This window comes from Lates calcarifer, unplaced genomic scaffold (genome assembly GCF_001640805.2).
Source record: "Lates calcarifer isolate ASB-BC8 unplaced genomic scaffold, TLL_Latcal_v3 _unitig_1518_quiver_2518, whole genome shotgun sequence".
Classification (NCBI taxonomy): Eukaryota; Metazoa; Chordata; class Actinopteri; family Centropomidae; genus Lates; species Lates calcarifer.
Window position 1 is genome coordinate 1,390 of NW_026115578.1, and position 9,466 is coordinate 10,855.

At 39.1% G+C, this 9,466-nt stretch overlaps 1 long non-coding RNA gene across 1 annotated transcript; it reads left to right on the forward strand.

Moving 5' to 3' along the window:
* The first annotated feature begins 3,203 nt into the window (after window positions 1-3,203).
* On the forward strand, window positions 3,204-7,933 carry LOC108889317 (uncharacterized). Its single transcript, XR_001961961.2, has 2 exons — window positions 3,204-3,299; window positions 6,835-7,933. It is a non-coding gene; the product is annotated as an uncharacterized LOC108889317 (long non-coding RNA).
* The last annotated feature ends 1,533 nt before the right edge of the window (window positions 7,934-9,466 follow it).

Consider the following 9,466-nt stretch of genomic DNA (forward strand, 5'->3'; position numbering starts at 1 on the left):
AGAAAGCATTATCATGATATCTTGACACTGATTTCAGTATTGTTGCTCAGCCCCACATACAGTATTAACAATCGCTAAGAGCTGCAAGAATTGTTAAGTGTTGTCATCTTGCTGAAATAAGTGGACTGTGTCAAAGACACATCTGACACTCAGAAGAAAGGAGATTTTCTTCATTTCAACTGCTTTAAATTGGCTGGTAAATTGGTCTTTTCCACACCCCTGCCACAAGCCATTATCTGTGAGTGTGTAAGTATCTGGATCAGATTGTGTCGGCTCTGAATTGGCAGGCAACAGCTTTCTCTCAGGTTGAACATTACCCAAGCTCTACCAGTGGAATTCATCGAAGGAACTGTAGAGATGAGCCTGTGACCTACATTTTCCTGGAGACCATATAACTAATGTCTTACCTCCAGTGGACGTGATATTTTCACATGTTAATATTAAACCTTTTCTCATATTCAGCAAGAGCCAGATGGATTTTTTTTCATTCACTCTTAATCAAGAAAGGCACTAACCTTTGACCCAGGGGCCTTCAGCACATACTGCTATTTATGCAAATAAAAAAAGGAAAACACTGACTGAGCCGACGAATGTTAGTTTTTCCCCCATCTGGTTAATTTCCTTGTCCAAATACTTAGTTTTCCATTGTGCTAGCATATGAGTGACTGACGACTGCAGCCTGATTCATACAGACAGCCCATATGGAAACATACGCATACACATATTCATATGCATATTCATGTGCATAGACTCAGATTTCCTTACAGATTTAAATAACAGACTGAGAATTACAGACATGCGAGCTAGACAGTTACACAGAATGGAAAATATTATTACTCTAAAATCTTATTCCTGTGGATCGTACGATTGTGATCATCACATCTAGTAAAACATTGTTTTAACAATGAAGGTTCTAAAGCTATGGTAGCATATGGTAGCAGTACGTCCAGGGACTCCTAAACTCTAACAAAACGATACGTGTCATGAATCATTGTAAAGAAGTGCTCTGCTTCTTTTCCCTGAAAAAGTCTAGGACAACTTTAATCAGAGTTCAGTTGTATTTCAGGGGAGTGCTCTGTTACTTTGATAAAATAGGGATAATGCTCCAGTTTGGCATACGCAAGTCAGCTTGACCAGTTTTGGTTTTGTCATTTGTAATCATGTCAATTTGACTGTCATTTGGCAATTTGTAATATGGGTCAGTGGTAAATGGGGATTACCAAACAAGATCTACTGACTCATCATCATGTCAGATTTATGCGTCACAGTCAGTGGGTCTCACTGAAGCCTGTGTTGCAGGTCAGTTTTGAAGTTTGTCGGAAGCTGTGAATTGAATGTAATCACAGCTGTTACTGAGCTGACACAGAAATCTAAAGTCACAAGAGAGCTGCTTGAGACTTGTTCCTATTTTCCTGCCATCAAATACCATACAATGTGGACTGAAATGGATGGTAGACTTTTCTCCCAGTGTGACCTATATACAGTGGCCAAAATGTAAAAACTGATCAAATATAAAATCCCTAAAATAGTAAATGTCAGCTTTGGTGACAGAAATAAAAAGTTTTTTCTGATGCTGACGGTAACAAATTCAAAGGAAAGTAGTGATCCCAAATTTTAAACCTGTGAACAGCAAGCTCCCAGTGTGTGCCCATGATGCAGTTCCATTTTTGTGGCTCCCGTGATCTCTGGAAAGGTCAAAGGCAGTTAAAAGAATTGAAAGAAGACATTTTTAGAAACCACAGGTAGCGCCAAACCTTTCACCACTTCACGTCTTGGCCTGGTTTATGTGTTCTGCAGGGAACCTAGCAAAATATTAGCATTGCATTCTCTGAACATTTGCTAAATATCACTAAAAAGTTTTGCAGAGGAAGGACCAGAGTATCACCATAGTTCTCTGGGGACCATGAATTTCTGTAGTAATTAGTTGATTGATGACTAGCCATGAGCACTAAAAAGCCCATTTTTAAAGGGACTGAAACAAAATAAAATAAGAAAACACTATACCAACACTTTTTCTCTGGATGTCTGCTGCATTATGGACTCACAAGCTAAAGCATAACTTCAGTAAGAAATTTACAAGTTCTAGAGAAATAGTAGAGAAAAATAGGAAACCACAGGAAAAGTTGTTGTACAGGACTTTTTCCTCTTTATCTTGGTGTCTCAGTTACTGTCTGCTGAACTAGGTCAGGATGAACAGTTTTATAAGCCTCAACAGCAAGTCTTTTTTACATCTGTTGTTGCTCTGATTGATTTCATTATGCCTTTCTTTACCTTATTGCCTTAATAAGTACTGCAATGTTTCAGTGGTGATGTGACTACCTCGTGATTGAGATTCTCTCTCACTGAGAGAATCAAAACAAAAGGTGGCTACTTTAAAGAATCTAAAATATAAAGCATACTCTGGCTTGTTTTACACTGCTTTGTTTATGACATAATTCCATATGTGCTCCTTCATAGTTTGGATGTCTTCAGTATTAATCTACAATTTAGAAATTAAGAAAAAACATTGAATGAGAAGGATGGAGAACTTTTGTCTGGTATTGCATCTGCAGGGATTTCACAAAAAAGGTTTTTGCTACTCATACTGCTGCTCTACATGAGGGCTTTTAGTCCAGCACTCATGGGTTATTTCCTTAATAATGGCCACTACATTACCTCCATCATGCAGGGCTGTGTGTGCTTCTGTGCGTAAGTGTGCCTTTTTATGTTTTTTTTTCAATTTGCTAAAATAAATCTGTGTCAGTGTGCCACATTCTGATCAGGTACATATAGGTCAGTATGTTGTGTGTGTTTATTTTTTTCCCACAGTGATGACCTTCAGGGTAAAACATTTTTAAGCTCAGTTTTAAAAAGGTCTTTGTAAAATGATTTATTTTCTTAAGTTGTATTTAACTTATTTATTCCTGACTATGTAATCAAACAATCATCTCTTTTCTTTGTTTTCTAATTTGGTTCAATCCACATCAAATTCTCATCAGAACAGGGTTTTTTCCATAATATTATTTTTTTAATATGTTGGGACACAAAGATCCAGATTTTTAATTTGAATCCAAGTTCTGCTGGTTTTGTTCTGTAGTTTCCCTGTTGTTGCTCCCCATCACTACGCACTCTGCATCTGTTTAAGAAGAAGAATGATTGGCCTAAAGCATTGTGCTCTTCACAGAATACATGTAAAACCTAACCCATCTTCCTTCATCTGTTCTTTTCTCCCTCTCTGGCCCCAGTGGTGCCAGTCCTGTTGGACTTGTCCTTACTGCCATAGTAGCTGTGGCTTACAAGGTGGCATTACGCTTTGAGGGGTAAGTCTTTTCTTAGTCTCATGTCTCATTTATATATGTCAGTAAAATGCATACATTAAGCACAACATGTGAAAGTTGTCCCTGACTTGTCAATTTAGAACATTTAGATTTTTAGCACCAGCAGGCTCACAGTCATTCACATGTAAGATGTTTGGTAACTGCCATAAAAAACACCAGAAAAAGTAAAAAGGTGTCCACTTCATCACGTTAAAACAATGAGACCAGCAAGAAGTAACATCTCTCTAACCAGCAGCTATCCAAAAACTGACAAAAACATGTGGATGTTTCATCTCTAACTCATGCTGCTCTCTCCACCCGTACAGATCATTATGTGATTACACCGATTAGGCATCAGATAAACACTACAACAGCTTGGTGTGACTTCTTTATGTCTGTATCTGTTGCAGTCACTGGAGCAATTTTCCTTGTCTCTCTAATGAGACAGAGAGAATGACAGTTAAGTGTAACTTCAGTTCCATAATCACAGGGGGCAGACACTGTAGAGGCATCATCCATAACATTTGATTATACACACAGTACATAGAAACAGATAGCAGTGTGATTGGCCCATGATTAATAACTGATTCAGGCACTACAGTAAATATGTGTTCTGTTCTAATTACTTTTTGTTGATTGCTGTAAGAGCTCATCCATTCATAGTTCTGTTGTGGTCCACCCAGTCGGTACGCAGGTCCTCTGTCTACACAGGTAAATGGGGACACGTCACTCAGGCACAAGTTAACGAGGCCACCGGGGTAGGAAGTGACGTATCATTCGAATCCCAGCCCTCTTCCTCCTCTCTTGTGTTTTCTTCACAAACGTCATAGCCATTTATTTAGGATGACCTTCATTAGTTCTGCAAAAAGTTCAGATGGACAAAAAACGAAGGATTAAAATAGGTGGTCTGATCTTTTTTCACATTAAAAGCCTTGATGGCCAGTTTTTTTCTCTGTTGAGTCCTTCCCCTGCTCGTCTATGACCATTACGATATAAGACCTAAAAAAAAAAATATCGTGACCTACTTCTGGAGATCTGTCCGCACAGACACATGCACACAGAGATACACACATACACATACACACAGAAACACACAAACATGCTGTGACTGCATAAGCCAGTCACAAATGAGGCAGAGCCAGGCATGGAAGCAGCTGGTATGTGCACTTACCCATTAGGATATTTGTGTGTGTGTGACTGTACGTGTGCATGTAAGACACCCTCTTATCTTCGGAGCAGGTGTATACATGTTTGTATGTATGTGTGCTAACTGTGCAGCTGCCCTTTAAATTACATGTGTGAGGAGCCTGTGTCATATAGCAGCAAAACAGCTTATGATTCAAAAGTGCAAACGAATGACACAACAGTGTACCACACATGCATATGGCTGCACCTAAATAATTTGTCACAACCTGTTACAGCATATTGACAACTCCACAATAAGTAGTAGCACAAAGACAAATAGTAGAAAATGGCAAATTGATAAGCTCTCAAAATGACTGACCTACATTTATCACACAAGGCACAGACACACACAGTCACAGGGATATTAGTGTTTATCAGGCACTCAGCACATTACGTCTGATTAGCCCCTTTTATCCTTCCTCCTCTAACATCTGAGGGTTATTTTGGTTGTTTTATTCACATCTTCTCACCCACATTTATGCCACTACATACATGACCCAGTGCTGGCAGGGAAACACTGTTGTCTAACTGCATCTTTCAAAGTGGGCTCATTTACCCAACGAGTAACGAGTAAAGTCACATTAGGCTTTGAAAGGAAGAGCAAGTTTAGAGGCACATGTCCCTGAAAATGTCACATATTAGCACATGCTGTGAAAGAGAGCTCAGGTGTGTGTGTCACTCCGGTGATTTCAGACTGCACTGATCCACAATTGTGTCATTTAGCCCCAACCTGTGAACTGAAGGAAAGGCAGGTGCCAGATTTTACCACACACTGTGACTGGGAAAAGATTCATATGCTATATTTATCTTCTGCCTCTGGCAAAGATTCTGAATGATCTCATTTAGTTTAACTGGGGTGAGGGTAGCAAGGCAGGCCAGTTGGATATTACCACATTGACTGGAATGGGTAATAGCACCAGTGGGATAGATTCAGGAACCACACAGTGAATGGAAATAGGTGTTGAGTGAGTTCAGACAATTGCCCTCAGGTTTTTTTAGCTCATAATGTGAGATGCAGTAGTGAAAGCTGACACCAAATAATGATTTTTAGACCCTTCCCATCTACTATTAAATCCTTAGAATACACTTCTGCAAACAGGACTGCCTCTGGCTATTTTCAGTCTCTTCAGATCTATTCATAGCCACTATCATTTATATATTATTAAATTCAACTTAATTCAACTTCTGGTGTCAGAGTCTGTAATTGAGTATGTTTACATGAACACCAGAGCCGCTGTTATGAGTCTTATCCTGCTTTAATAATATTTGGGATGTGAAATGGAAAAAGACAAACCTCCTGACATTGTCCAGATTCCAGATTGTCTATGCAGTCCAGTCCCTGTCATCTCTATACTGTCTCTGAGATGACACATTATCCAGTTAGACTATTATTAGTTCTACATTTTAGTCTACAACACACCTGCACTACAGTTGGTAAATTGATTTGGAGATTTGTCTTTGCACAATATTTTGTAGAGCATCCTGTAGGATTGTATGGTAGAGACAGAAGATGTCTCTGCAGCTTATTTGTTTTGGTAAATGTTTTATCTGAGCATAATTGTGTGTTTCTGAAGGTCGTAATTCTCTAGCTGCTAACAGTATGATGGAAACAGAGAAAACAGACAGATGCTAAAAGATCACGTTAGCATGTCCCAGCTGGCTACTGTGTTAGCAGTTAGCTATCCTGCTAGATTAGCTCATCAGCTACTTTCTGTTGTAGTTTGGCTGTACGAAATCATTTGTCTTCCTCCTTCTTGGTTCCTCCAGCTGGTAGCGCCCTACCCACCTGCTTAGCTCACCTGTGCCTTAAAATAGCTCTTGTTGTAAATATACTGTAAATTTGCATCAGAGAACACACTTGCAATGACAAATTCCAAACCAGGATCCAGTGTCCCAACACAGGTTTTACAGCACTGTGATCATACAATGATACAACTCTGTCCTGCATCCTTCACTCTCCTGTACACTTTTCAAATGTGTCTGGTGATTCAGAGATATGATGTCCACCTGACAGAGAAATGTGGCCCCTTTTGATAACAGCTCAACAATATCCCTGTTTGTTCTCTGGCTCTGGCCAATTATTTTCCAAATTCCCTCAATTACACCTTGGGAACAGAGCTGCTGTTTGCTGGTACAGCTGTTAGTTTAACATGGGAGTCAGTGGTGCAAAACTGTAAGTGCATTCAAGTGCATCAGGGTGGTGGAACATGTGGAGAGACGAGGCATGTTCCTATCTTACATACTCAAGCTCCCTCACGGTTCAGCAGACACACACGCTCCTGGCACCGAGTGGTACGGCGGTCCAGTCTCTGATTTATTGTCCCATTACATGTTTGTTCTGCTGTATTTACAGACCATTCACTGAACAGATCTATCAGGAGAGGAGTCAGCGCCACAAGCATGATTAATCACCTCGCAGACGCTTCCTGCTCCTGGTTTGGCTGAGGATTCTCATCCTGTCAGGTGGACAGACAGATGGACTGACCGACAGACAGACTTCTCAGCAGCCTTGATCACTAATCCACCTCCAGCGTGGATACAAAGGAAACATTTACACTGCATCTCCAAGTGTTCCTCTTCTAATTTAGTTTAAACTCATCTGAAGAATGTGGAAGCTACACTGAGCCATTTTTCTATTGCAATTCTGAGCCACATGACCATGACATACTTAATTAGGCTAAAGATGTCAAGTAAAAGAAATAGTAGGAGTACTACTATATGCATAAAAATCAGTTGGACTCACCCTTTTAAATTCCTCAACCTCAACTGAAAAGAAGCGATAGAAATCCAACTAGTTCATTCATTTTACATGTTCTACCATCCACCGCTCACTTACTTCTCAGACCATAGACAATAGAAATACATTTTTCTTGCTCAGATGTTCTGTTATATGAATGACCCAGTGATGTTAATTACTTTTGTGATGTTAATAACATTTCATATCATTCCAGGTTTATCTTCCTATCCTGATGTATTACTGTGTTAACACAAACAGCCTTTGGACCTACAGACACTGTTATTTTTGTACATAAAATGCCGTAAAAAAGAAGTGATAGAAGTCCAACTAGTTCATCATAGCAGCTAGCATATTTCTCAAAACATTTTTTCGCTAGTTCATCACTGCCACAAGTTCTCGACTGATTACAAATACTGCAGTTCTTATAAAAACCCGACATGACGACCACACTTAATGACAGCACTGCTAGATTTGATGGTGCACCTGTTTAAAGTGACATCATCCTGGATCAGCTGTGTCCTTCCAGACAAAACAAAACAACTAAGAGATGAGGATCATGAAGACCTCAGACATTCAGAATAGAATTCTAGTTCTGGCTTCATAATGTACCTATGCAAACCATTCCCAACTGGACAACACACACTGTTTGGTGATGTACTGTACATTGATGGGGTTTATTTTTATGTAATAAAAGAATGAGTCAGGGTGCAAAGCACGGGGTGCACTGGTCTCTTTGTGTCTCAGGAAATCAAGAATACTAATGGAAGCACTTGAGGCAGCACTTTACATACCTTCCTCTAACAGGCAGATGTGTGGGAAGGCATAATACATGATTATTCTAACCTTGCATGACTCAGGAAAATTATGACAGTTCTACCTCTCTATGATTGCAGCGAGCAGTAATTAACTATTGGAGCCAAACACTAATGCATCTCCTGTTGTACTACATTTGATTGGTTTGTGATTTAGTAACTACTATGTTTATCAGCTACTATGTATCTGTGCACAAAGTAGCTCTCAAGTTAAAGTCATAATCCAAGAATATCAGTATATTTTACTTTTCATTTCAAAGTTATGAATAATTTGTGATCTAGAAACCACAAAATTTAATGTGAATGCATTTATTTTAGGCTCACTACAAAGTTAGGTATTTACTTTTTTACTGTTAAGGATTTTTATTAGGACGACATTCGGCCTGAGATATTGGTTCTTTGGCTACATCCAGTGAGGTTTAAAGATATCTATACATATATCTTTCTGTTAGTCATGCTAACGGCATGGCTGCACAGATGACAATGATTGACAGTCCACCACTTTTTTCCAGACTGAAATATCTATGGATTGGATTACCATAACATTTTGTAAAAATACTCATGTCTCCAGAGGATGTGTTGTTCCAGTTTTAATGATCCCCTGACTTTTGCTCCAGTGCCACCCTGAGGCTGATATTTTTGTTTTTATGTCTCCTTAAAAACCAGAGCACAAACTGCAGCATCACTCTGTCTTTATTACCCACATTGAAACTGTGACTTCCCGTCCTTATTCTGGGTTTAATGCAGGGCAGTGTTGATGAACAAAAGGCTTATGTGTGACTGTGCCTTATGAAAGAAGGGCTTGGTAAAATAAGAAAAAAAACAATGGACCTTATGCAACAATTGCTGTTGTTACTGTTTGTCTATGGCACACAACAGTGGTTTTATGAGGCCACTGACAAACACTATCAGCAGCGACATCATGAATGCAGAATACTTTGGAAATCTACTCTTTCACTTCACCCTCCAGTCTAAAGCATCAGGCTTAGCTTTCTTCTCACTGATGCTGTAAAATTAAGCCTGAGCGAGCAAGAAAAGCAGTAATTCCAGAGAGTGGTCACGAAAACTCCTCTTCTTCTTTCTCTGCCGAGCAGCAATTTGCATCAGAAACGAGACTGAGACACACAGGTGTCAAAAATGGTCAAAAAATGTCATAGTATAGTATGGCATCAAAAACCATGAAAAAATGTCATAGTATAGTAAGGCGTGAAAAATGGTCAAAAAATGTCATAGTTTAGTATGGCGTGAAAAAATGGTCAAAAAATGTCACAGTATACTATGGTGTCAAAAATGGTCAAAAAATGTCATAGTATAGTATGGCATCAAAAACCATGAAAAAATGTCATAGTATAGTATGGCATCAAAAACCATGAAAAAATGTCATAGTATATAGATCAAAAATGAAAAAATGTCATAGTATAGTATGGCATCAAAAA